A 12,427-nucleotide genomic window follows, 5' to 3' on the forward strand; every position below is an offset into this window, starting at 1 on the left:
CCTGATGCCTAGTCACTTTACCCTGCCTTCATGTACATATCTACCTCTAATACCTTATTATTATCTATCCTGATTCCTAGTCACTTTACCTTCATGTACATATCTACCTCTAATACCTTATTAGTTGTATTTCACGGTAAAGTCTACACCAATTGTATTCCGCACATGACACATTTGTTTTAATTTGGTCTAACCCTCCTCATATGACCTCAATGACCTCAACTAACCTGTACCCCCGCACATTGACTCGGTACCACCCCCTGTATATAGCCTCGTTATTGTTATTTTATTGTGTTACTTTTTTAAAAACATTCGTTTATTTAGTAACTATTTTCTTAACTCTTATTTTTCTTAAAACTACATTGTTGGTTAAGGGCTTGTAAGTAAGTGTTTCACGTTATTGTTTACACCTGTTGTATTCGGCGCATGTGACTAATATAATTTGATTTGATTTGGAGCGCTACTGTGTGTGCAGGTTTTTGCTCGAGCCCTGCTCTAACACACCCGAATACACTGCCCCTTTAACTGAGCTCGCTGTCCGGTCCTACCCCTGACGTCACGCGGGTGATGGCGACCGGCTGGTTCCTCTGAGTAGTGCGAGAGGTGAGGAGAGGAGGAGCGCTTGAGGCGAGGGCCGCACACTTTATTTTTTTATTTTTTATTTTTATTTTTCCTTTCCAACCGTCCCGGTAAATAACGGAGAGAGGACTTCCCCGTCCCGCTGTCAGACCGGGACCTGAGGTCAAACTAACTCCGGTTCACCGGACAGACAGAACGTTAACGGGACCAGAACTCTGCCTGCCTTTTCCTCTGCCGTGATTCAGCCCAATCCGAGATCAGACCACACCGATCGGCCAACGCTAAACTTTCCGTTTCTCTCTCCCGGGACTAAATCCTCTCTCATCGACACTTAATCTCCCTGTATTAACGACACTTTTAATCGTTTGGGAACTTTTACTTTCAGGTCGCGAGGAGTTGTAATTCGCCTAAAGGACACAGCGCCCCCACCCAACTTCTGAAACACTTTTCTCCGTGGTTCTTATTTCTGTCTGGTGCGGTAACGGGGCATGACGAGGATTATCTAACTGGACGTCGCTGAGCCACTAGACCCACCATTTCTTCTCCAGTAAAGGTGAGTCATAACTTGGTCTGGGGACCAGCCCTGTAGGCCTGATCCGCTCAGAGACACGGGACCGGACGGGTAGGCCTGGCCAGCTCAGAGACACGGTGTGTGTGTGTGATCAGTAACTCTAGAGTTAATCAGAACATTCCAATCATCCTTCAGGCTATGACGCGTTTATTTACAGCAATTGTTTTATTTTTTAAATATTTTTTTTGACATAGTTTTAGGACAACAAATTAGATTATGATTAAAGTCACCTAATCAGATCGTTCTAAATGCCACCCTGACTGACTGTCGGTAGTCTCGCTGGCCCCGGTGGCACCAAGCCCGTCTCTGGTGACGTCGCCTGAGGGATCACGTGGACCTGCCGGAGGTCCAGCCTGTTAAGTTTCAGGTTTCCAGTTGTAATGTCACATGAACAACTACAGTGAAATGCCTTTCTTGCGAACTCAAAACCCAACAAAGCAATAATCAATAACAATGTATTACTAGAAAAAACACAGGAGAAATAAGAATAAGAAAAATACAATTAAGTAAGTAAGCATACTATGTACAGGAAATATTTCAGGTACGATATTACCAATGTACAGGGATACTGGAGTGATGGAGGTAGATATGTACAGGGATACTGGAGTGATGGAGGTAGATATGTACAGGGGTAAGGTGACAGGGATACTGGAGTGATGGAGGTAGATATGTACAGGGGTAAGGTGACAGGGATACTGGAGTGTTGGGGGTAGATATGTATAGGGGGAAGGAGACAGGGATACTGGAGTGATGGAGTTAGATATGTATAGGGGGAAGGTGACAGGGATACTGGAGTGATGGAGTTAGATATGTATAGGGGGAAGGAGACAGGGATACTGGAGTGTTGGGGGTAGATATGTATAGGGGGAAGGAGACAGGGATACTGGAGTGTTGGGGGTAGATATGTATAGGGGGAAGGAGACAGGGATACTGGAGTGTTGGGGGTAGATATGTATAGGGGGAAGGAGACAGGGATACTGGAGTGTTGGGGGTAGATATGTATAGGGGGAAGGAGACAGGGATACTGGAGTGTTGGGGGTAGATATGTATAGGGGGAAGGAGACAGGGATACTGGAGTGTTGGGGGTAGATATGTATAGGGGGAAGGAGACAGGGATACTGGAGTGTTGGGGGTAGATATGTATAGGGGGAAGGTGACAGGGATACTGGAGTGATGGAGTTAGATATGTATAGGGGGAAGGAGACAGGGATACTGGAGTGTTGGGGGTAGATATGTATAGGGGGAAGGTGACAGGGATACTGGAGTGATGGAGGTAGATATGTATAGGGGGAAGGAGACAGGGATACTGGAGTGTTGGGGGTAGATATGTATAGGGGGAAGGGGACAGGGATAGTGGAGTGATGGAGGTAGATATGTATAGGGGGAAGGGGACAGGGATACTGGAGTGATGGAGGTAGATATGTATAAGGGGAAGGGGTCTATATACAGGGTCAGTTCAGTACGAGAGATCGACCGATTAATCTGAATGGGCCGATTTCAAGTTTGCATAACAATCGGAAATCGGTATTTTTGGACGATTTTTTTCTTTATACCTTTATTTTACTAGGCAAGTCAGTTAAGAACACATTCTTATTTTCAATGACGGCCTAGGAACAGTGGGTTAACTGGCCTAGGAACAGTGGGTTAACTGGCCTAGGAACAGTGGGTTAACTGCCTGTTCAGGGGCAGAATGACAGATTTACTTTGTCAGCTCGGGGATTCGATCTTGCAACCTTCCGGTTACTAGTCCAACGCTCTAACCACGTAGTGCACTATATAGGGAATAGGGTGCCATTTCTCTTAAAGTCTCCAACCTGTTGAAGGGGTTGTTCAGAGTCCTGCTGATAGTCCCTATATAGTGTACCACTGAGCCCTATGGGGACCTGGTCTAAAGCAGTGCACTATATATAGGGAATAGGGTGCCATTTGTCTTAAAGTCTCCAACCTGCTGAAGGGGTTATTCAGAGTAGTCTGTCAGAGAGCCTGTCATTCATCGATGTGATGTCATGACAATTATCACTGCCATAAAGCACTGACCCCACACACACACACACACACACACACACACACACACACACACACACACACACACACACACTCTGTTACACACTCTGTCACACACACAAACACACACATACACACTCTGTTACACACTCTGTCACACACACAAACACACACACACACTCTCTGTTACTCACACACACACACACACACTCTCTGTTACTCACACACACACACACACACACTCTCTGTTACTCACACACACACACACACACATACTCTGTTACTCTCTCACACACACACACACACACACACACACACACACACACACACACACACACACACACACACACACACACACACACACACACACACACACACACACAGGGTTAGTAACCAGTCTCCAGTCCAATGTTTGGTCATGAGGGTCATTATAACTCTATAGAAATAGGGTGGAGGGTCATTATAACTATATAGAAATAGGGTGGAGGGTCATTATTACTATAGAAATAGGGTGGGGGGTCATTATAACTATAGAAATAGGGTGGAGGGTCATTATAACTATATAGAAATAGGGTGGAGGGTCATTATAACTATAGAAATAGGGTGGAGGGTCATTATAACTATAGAAATAGGGTGGAGGGTCATTATAACTATATAGAAATAGGGTGGAGGGTCATTATAACTAGAAATAGGGTGGAGGGTCATTATAACTATAGAAATAGGGTGGAGGGTCATTATTACTCTATAGAAATAGGTTGGAGGGTCATTAACTAAAGAAATAGGGTGGAGGGTCATCATAACTCTATAGAAATAGGGTGGAGGGTCATTATTACTATAGAAATAGGGTGGAGGGTCATTATAACTATAGAAATAGGGTGGAGGGTCATTATAACTATAGAAATAGGGTGGGGGGTCATTATAACTCTAAAGAAATAGGGTGGGGGGTCATCATAACTCTATAGAAATAGGGTGGAGGGTCATTATTACTATAGAAATAGGGTGGAGGGTCATTATAACTATAGAAATAGGGTGGAGGGTCATTATAACTATAGAAATAGGGTGGGGGGTCATTATAACTCTATAGAAATAGGGTGGATGGCCATTATAACTATATAGAAATAGGGTGGAGGGTCATTATAACTATAGAAATAGGGTGGAGGGTCATTATAACTATAGAAATAGGGTGGAGGGTCATTATAACTATATAGAAATAGGGTGGAGGGTCATTATAACTCTATAGAAATAGGGTGGATGGCCATTATAACTATATAGAAAGAGGGTGGAGGGTCATTATAACTATAGAAATAGGGTTGAGGGTCATTATAACTATAGAAATAGGGTGGAGGGCCATTATAACTCTATAGAAATAGGGTGGAGGGCCATTATAACTATAGAAATAGGGTGGGGGGTCATTATAACTCTAAAGAAATAGGGTGGGGGGTCATTATAACTATATAGAAATAGGGTGGAGGGTCATTATAACTATAGAAATAGGGTGGGGGGTCATTATAACTCTATAGAAATAGGGTGGATGGCCATTATAACTATATAGAAATAGGGTGGATGGCCATTATAACTATATAGAAATAGGGTGGAGGGTCATTATAACTATAGAAATAGGGTGGAGGGTCATTATAACTATATAGAAATAGGGTGGAGGGTCATTATAACTCTATAGAAATAGGGTGGAGGGTCATTATAACTATAGAAATAGGGTTGAGGGTCATTATAACTATAGAAATAGGGTGGAGGGCCATTATAACTCTATAGAAATAGGGTGGAGGGCCATTATAACTATATAGAAATAGGGTGGAGGGTCATTATAACTATAGAAATAGGGTGGAGGGTCATTATAACTATAGAAATAGGGTGGGGGGTCATTTTAACTATAGAAATAGGGTGTAGGGTCATTATAACTCTATAGAAATAGGGTGGAGGGTCATTATAACTAGAAATAGGGTGGAGGGTCATTATAACTCTATAGAAATAGGGTGGAGGGTCATTATTACTCTATAGAAATAGGGTGGAGGGTCATTAACTAAAGAAATAGGGTGGAGGGTCATTATAACTATAGAAATAGGGTGGAGGGTCATTATAACTATAGAAATAGGGTGGAGGGTCATAACTATAGAAATAGGGTGGAGGGCCATTATAACTCTATAGAAATAGAGTGGAGGGTCATTATTACTCTATAGAAATAGGGTGGAGGGTCATAACTATAGAAATAGGGTGGAGGGACATTATAACTATAGAAATAGGGTGGGGGGTCATTTTAACTATAGAAATAGGGTGTAGGGTCATTATAACTCTATAGAAATAGGGTGGAGGGTCATTATAACTAGAAATAGGGTGGAGGGTCATTATAACTCTATAGAAATAGGGTGGAGGGTCATTATTACTCTATAGAAATAGGGTGGAGGGTCATTAACTAAAGAAATAGGGTGGAGGGTCATTATAACTATAGAAATAGGGTGGAGCGTCATTATAACTATAGAAATAGGGTGGAGGGTCATTATAACTATAGAAATAGGGTGGAGGGTCATTATAACTATATAGAAATAGGGTGGAGGGTCATTATAACTATAGAAATAGGGTGGAGGGCCATTATAACTATATAGAAATAGGGTGGAGCGTCATTATAACTATAGAAATAGGGTGGAGGGTCATTATGACTATAGAAATAGGGTGGAGGGTCATTATAACTATATAGAAATAGGGTGGAGGGTCATTATAACTATAGAAATAGGGTGGAGGGCCATTATAACTATATAGAAATAGGGTGGAGCGTCATTATAACTATAGAAATAGGGTGGAGGGTCATAACTATAGAAATAGGGTGGAGGGCCATTATAACTATATAGAAATAGGGTGGAGGGTCATTATAACTATAGAAATAGGGTGGAGGGTCATTATAACTATAGAAAAAGGGTGGAGGGCCATTATAACTATATATAAATAGGGTGGAGGGTCATTATAACTATAGAAATAGGGTGGAGGGCCATTATAACTATATAGAAATAGGGTGGAGCGTCATTATAACTATAGAAATAGGGTGGAGGGTCATTATGACTATAGAAATAGGGTGGAGGGTCATTATAACTATATAGAAATAGGGTGGAGGGTCATTATAACTATAGAAATAGGGTGGAGGGTCATTATAACTATATAGAAATAGGGTGGAGGGTCATTATAACTATAGTAATAGGGTGGAGGGCCATTATAACTATATAGAAATAGGGTGGAGCGTCATTATAACTATAGAAATAGGGTGGAGTTTCATTATAACTATAGAAATAGGGTGGGGGGTCATTATAACTATAGAAATAGGGTGGAGGGTCATTATAACTATAGAAATAGGGTGGGGGGTCATTATAACTCTAAAGAAATAGGGTGGGGGGTCATCATAACTCTATAGAAATAGGGTGGAGGGTCATTATTACTATAGAAATAGGGTGGAGGGTCATTATAACTATAGAAATAGGGTGGAGGGTCATTATAACTATAGAAATAGGGTGGGGGGTCATTATAACTCTATAGAAATAGGGTGGATGGCCATTATAACTATAGAAATAGGGTGGGGGGTCATTATAACTCTATAGAAATAGGGTGGGGGGTCATTATAACTCTAAAGAAATAGGGTGGGGGGTCATTATAACTATATAGAAATAGGGTGGAGGGTCATTATAACTATAGAAATAGGGTGGGGGGTCATTATAACTCTATAGAAATAGGGTGGATGGCCATTATAACTATATAGAAATAGGGTGGAGGGCCATTATAACTATATAGAAATAGGGTGGATGGCCATTATAACTATATAGAAATAGGGTGGAGGGTCATTATAACTATAGAAATAGGGTGGAGGGTCATTATAACTATATAGAAATAGGGTGGAGGGTCATTATAACTCTATAGAAATAGGGTGGGGGGTCATTATAACGCTATAGAAATAGGGTGGATGGCCATTATAACTATATAGAAAGAGGGTGGAGGGTCATTATAACTATAGAAATAGGGTTGAGGGTCATTATAACTATAGAAATAGGGTGGAGGGCCATTATAACTCTATAGAAATAGGGTGGAGGGCCATTATAACTATATAGAAATAGGGTGGAGGGTCATTATAACTATAGAAATAGGGTGGAGGGTCATTATAACTATAGAAATAGGGTGGGGGGTCATTTTAACTATAGAAATAGGGTGTAGGGTCATTATAACTCTATAGAAATAGGGTGGAGGGTCATTATAACTAGAAATAGGGTGGAGGGTCATTATAACTCTATAGAAATAGGGTGGAGGGTCATTATTACTCTATAGAAATAGGGTGGAGGGTCATTAACTAAAGAAATAGGGTGGAGGGTCATTATAACTATAGAAATAGGGTGGAGGGTCATTATAACTATAGAAATAGGGTGGAGGGTCATAACTATAGAAATAGGGTGGAGGGCCATTATAACTCTATAGAAATAGAGTGGAGGGTCATTATTACTCTATAGAAATAGGGTGGAGGGTCATAACTATAGAAATAGGGTGGAGGGACATTATAACTATAGAAATAGGGTGGGGGGTCATTTTAACTATAGAAATAGGGTGTAGGGTCATTATAACTCTATAGAAATAGGGTGGAGGGTCATTATAACTAGAAATAGGGTGGAGGGTCATTATAACTCTATAGAAATAGGGTGGAGGGTCATTATTACTCTATAGAAATAGGGTGGAGGGTCATTAACTAAAGAAATAGGGTGGAGGGTCATTATAACTATAGAAATAGGGTGGAGCGTCATTATAACTATAGAAATAGGGTGGAGGGTCATTATAACTATAGAAATAGGGTGGAGGGTCATTATAACTATATATAAATAGGGTGGAGGGTCATTATAACTATAGAAATAGGGTGGAGGGCCATTATAACTATATAGAAATAGGGTGGAGCGTCATTATAACTATAGAAATAGGGTGGAGGGTCATTATGACTATAGAAATAGGGTGGAGGGTCATTATAACTATATAGAAATAGGGTGGAGGGTCATTATAACTATAGAAATAGGGTGGAGGGCCATTATAACTATATAGAAATAGGGTGGAGCGTCATTATAACTATAGAAATAGGGTGGAGGGTCATAACTATAGAAATAGGGTGGAGGGCCATTATAACTATATAGAAATAGGGTGGAGGGTCATTATAACTATAGAAATAGGGTGGAGGGTCATTATAACTATAGAAAAAGGGTGGAGGGCCATTATAACTATATATAAATAGGGTGGAGGGTCATTATAACTATAGAAATAGGGTGGAGGGCCATTATAACTATATAGAAATAGGGTGGAGCGTCATTATAACTATAGAAATAGGGTGGAGGGTCATTATGACTATAGAAATAGGGTGGAGGGTCATTATAACTATATAGAAATAGGGTGGAGGGTCATTATAACTATAGAAATAGGGTGGAGGGTCATTATAACTATATAGAAATAGGGTGGAGGGTCATTATAACTATAGTAATAGGGTGGAGGGCCATTATAACTATATAGAAATAGGGTGGAGCGTCATTATAACTATAGAAATAGGGTGGAGTTTCATTATGACTATATAAATAGGGTGGAGGGTCATTATAACTATAGTAATAGGGTGGAGGGTCATTATAACTATATAGAAATAGGGTGGATGGCCATTATAACTATAGAAATAGGGTGGAGTTTCATTATGACTATAGAAATAGGGTGGAGGGTCATTATAACTATATAGAAATAGGGTGGAGGGTCATTATAACTATAGAAATAGGGTGGAGGGTCATTATAACTATATAAATAGGGTGGAGGGCCAATATAACTCTCTAGAAATAGGGTGGAGGGCCATTATAACTATAGAAATAGGGTGGAGGGCCATTATAACTCTAAGAAATAGGGTGGAGGGCCTAGGGATGGGTATCTGTCTGTGTACATTAAAGGAGTAGGTTGTAGAAGCACATTGTGACCGCTGGACAGACAGCAAGCAGCCTGATACACCATCAATACTACATTCCATCAGTCATCTGTCTGTCTCCCTCTCGCTCTCTCTCTCTCTCTCTCTCTCTCTCTCTCTCTTGCCTTTTGTCTGTTTCTCTCTGTCTCCTTCAGACCTAAACCTGTTTAGTGGTGATGTGTTTAAGGCAGCATCTCTCAGAACTTCTAACAGCTGGGTGATTAAACAGGACAAACTCTAGTCTTAGACCAGTGTTATGGGTTCTCTAAACAGTTTAAAAACAAGACAAACTGTATAACTGTAGTCTTAGACCAGTGTTATGGGTTCTCTCTAAACAGTTTAAAAACAAGACAAACTGTATAACTGTAGTCTTAGACCAGTGTTATGGGTTCTCTAAACAGTTTAAAAACAAGACAAACTGTATAACTGTAGTCTTAGACCAGTGTTATGGGTTCTCTCTAAACAGTTTAAAAACAAGACAAACTGTATAACTGTAGTCTTAGACCAGTGTTATGGGTTCTCTAAACAGTTTAAAAACAAGACAAAATGTATAACTGTAGTCTTAGACCAGTGTTATGGGTTCTCTCTAAACAGTTTAAAAACAAGACAAACTGTATAACTGTAGTCTTAGACCAGTGTTATGGGTTCTCTCTAAACAGTTTAAAAACAAGACAAACTGTATAACTGTAGTCTTAGACCAGTGTTATGGGTTCTCTCTAAACAGTTTAAAAACAAGACAAAATGTATAACTGTAGTCTTAGACCAGTGTTATGGGTTCTCTAAACAGTTTAAAAACAAGACAAACTGTATAACTGTAGTCTTAGACCAGTGTTATGGGTTCTCTCTAAACAGTTTAAAAACAAGACAAAATGTATAACTGTAGTCTTAGACCAGTGTTATGGGTTCTCTCTAAACAGTTTAAAAACAAGACAAACTGTATAACTGTAGTCTTAGACCAGTGTTATGGGTTCTCTCTAAACAGTTTAAAAACAAGACAAACTGTATAACTGTAGTCTTAGACCAGTGTTATGGGTTCTCTCTAAACAGTTTAAAAACAAGACAAACTGTATAACTGTAGTCTTAGACCAGTGTTCTCTAAACAGTTTAAAAACAAGACAAAATGTATAACTGTAGTCTTAGACCAGTGTTATGGGTTCTCTAAACAGTTTAAAAACAAGACAAACTGTATAACTGTAGTCTTAGACCAGTGTTATGGGTTCTCTAAACAGTTTAAAAACAAGACAAACTGTATAACTGTAGTCTTAGACCAGTGTTATGGGTTATCTCTAAACAGTTTAAAAACAAGACAAAATGTATAACTGTAGTCTTAGACCAGTGTTATGGGTTCTCTAAACAGTTTAAAAACAAGACAAAATGTATAACTGTAGTCTTAGACCAGTGTTATGGGTTCTCTCTAAACAGTTTAAAAACAAGACAAAATGTATAACTGTAGTCTTTGTGAGCGGACCACATACTTTGAGGTCGCTCTAAAGCGAAAAGGTGGAATAAACGAGTCGGAAACAAGTTTTCTGAACAAAGTTCTCTATTGATGTATTTATTTATTATTAAACACAATCAAGGATGATCTGAAAACACAAATGTTCTTCCTTTACAAGAACAAGGAACATAAGGAGAGTATCTTTAAACTATAACATACATCACGGGTGTGTCACCGGTTTAACGGTCCGTCCGTGGAGAGCTCCCTTCAGGTGGTGGTGTGGATCTGTGGTGGCCATTCCCCAGAAGTAGTTTGTCCCCTACTTCTCCCTTTCCGAAAGGTACCTTCCTCTAATTTGGAGAAGCAAGCACTCTTTTCTTTCACTCCTCTCTGCCGGTTCCCTCCTCTCTCCTCTGCCGGTTCCCTACTCTCCTCTCTGCCGGTTCCCTCCTCTCTCTTATAGGGGAAAGAGAATAGTTCATTAGTACCGTCAGCTGTGCTTAATTGCCTCTGATCACCTTGACTCACATGCCGGGCCGGGCTACTGTCTGTGGGAGCAGCCTGCCCTCTGGTGGTCCTTCCACATCTTAGACTTGGGTTCTTACAGTAGTTATGGGTTGTTCTCTCTAAACAGTTTACAACACTCAGATCCTACTGGACCCTAAATATGCTCTGAAAGCAAACATGTTGACATGAGTACCCTGATATCGGGGAATTTGTGCCATTCTGAATTTTTTAATTTTTTTTTAGCATCCTTTGTTTTAGCCTAAGTGCGTATGTTTCTAAAGGCTTGTAAAGGCATCAGCCGAAATCGGCGAGGTGAACTGAACTCGGCGAGGTGAACCGAACAAGGGTGCTCCATACTCCTTAAAAGACCTTCGCTTGAAAAAACTGAAAAAAAGCGGTAATAGTACTGTACACTTCATGAAAATTAGTCCCAATGAACCTGAGATGACTCAGGAAATCCGTCGTTCATTTTAAAGTTTTTTGCTGAGGAGATCTTAGTCGCACAATTTTACATCTAACTAAGATGTTTGGTGCAGTATTTCCCAATGAAAACATGTCGTCTATTGTTGAACGACAACAAACTCTTCATTGAAGAATCCCTACTGTTGACCAATGACCGCTGAAGGGGTATAAACTTCGGCGACCAAAATTTGGCTTGCCTCGAGAAAAAATGTTGTGTGCACAAACAGCTGAAAAAAAACATTGTTGACCAAAACGTCACAATATACGCACAAACTATTCCCATTTGGATGGGATGCACCCTTAACACTAGGCTTGGGCCTTGTAGCGTTTGAACCGTATACCGGGGGCTGCAGGGGTGCGTGTGACACCACTGTTTATTTTTTTATTTTACCTTTATTTAACTAGGCAAGTCAGTTAAGAACAAATCCTTATTTTCAATGACGGCCTAGGAACAGTGGGTTAACTTGTCAGCTCGGGGATTTGAACTTGCAACCTTTTGGTTACAAGTCCAACACTCTAACCACTAGGCTACCCTGACAGCCCCTTATAACTGTCCGAAATCAAAGATGTGTCAAATGTCCAGCTCAGGACTCCAGCTATGCACTTGGTTTGATATCTTGCTAGCTGATTGGCTAGATGTTAAGATCCAGCCTATTGGTTGCAGCAGAGGCAAGGAGTGGAAGGTCAACTACCCAGACTAGAGACATCCAATCCCTACTGTGTCAAGAGTCTGGTACCCAGACTAGAGACATCCACCCCCTACTGTATCAAGAGACTGGTACCCAGACTAGAGACATCCATCCCCTACTGTATCAAGAGACCTGGTACCCAGACTAGAGACATCCATCCCCTACTGTATCAAGAGACTGGTACCCAGACTAGAGACATCCATCCCCTACTGTAT

General features: G+C 40.6%; 1 protein-coding gene across 1 annotated transcript in view; it reads left to right on the top strand.

Annotated features, from left to right (window-relative positions):
* Positions 1 to 527: 527 nt before the first annotated feature.
* Positions 528 to 12,427, top strand: part of kif1ca (kinesin family member 1C, a) — a 109,019-nt gene continuing 97,119 nt past the window's right edge. The window contains exon 1 of the mRNA XM_090183304.1: positions 528 to 1,132. The gene's annotated coding sequence lies outside the window, so the exon portion shown is untranslated. The remainder of the gene's footprint in view (positions 1,133 to 12,427) is intronic.

Source organism: Oncorhynchus mykiss, chromosome 9, assembly GCF_057628025.1.
Source record: "Oncorhynchus mykiss isolate SJ-2025 chromosome 9, ASM5762802v1, whole genome shotgun sequence".
Lineage (NCBI taxonomy): Eukaryota > Metazoa > Chordata > Actinopteri > Salmoniformes > Salmonidae > Oncorhynchus > Oncorhynchus mykiss.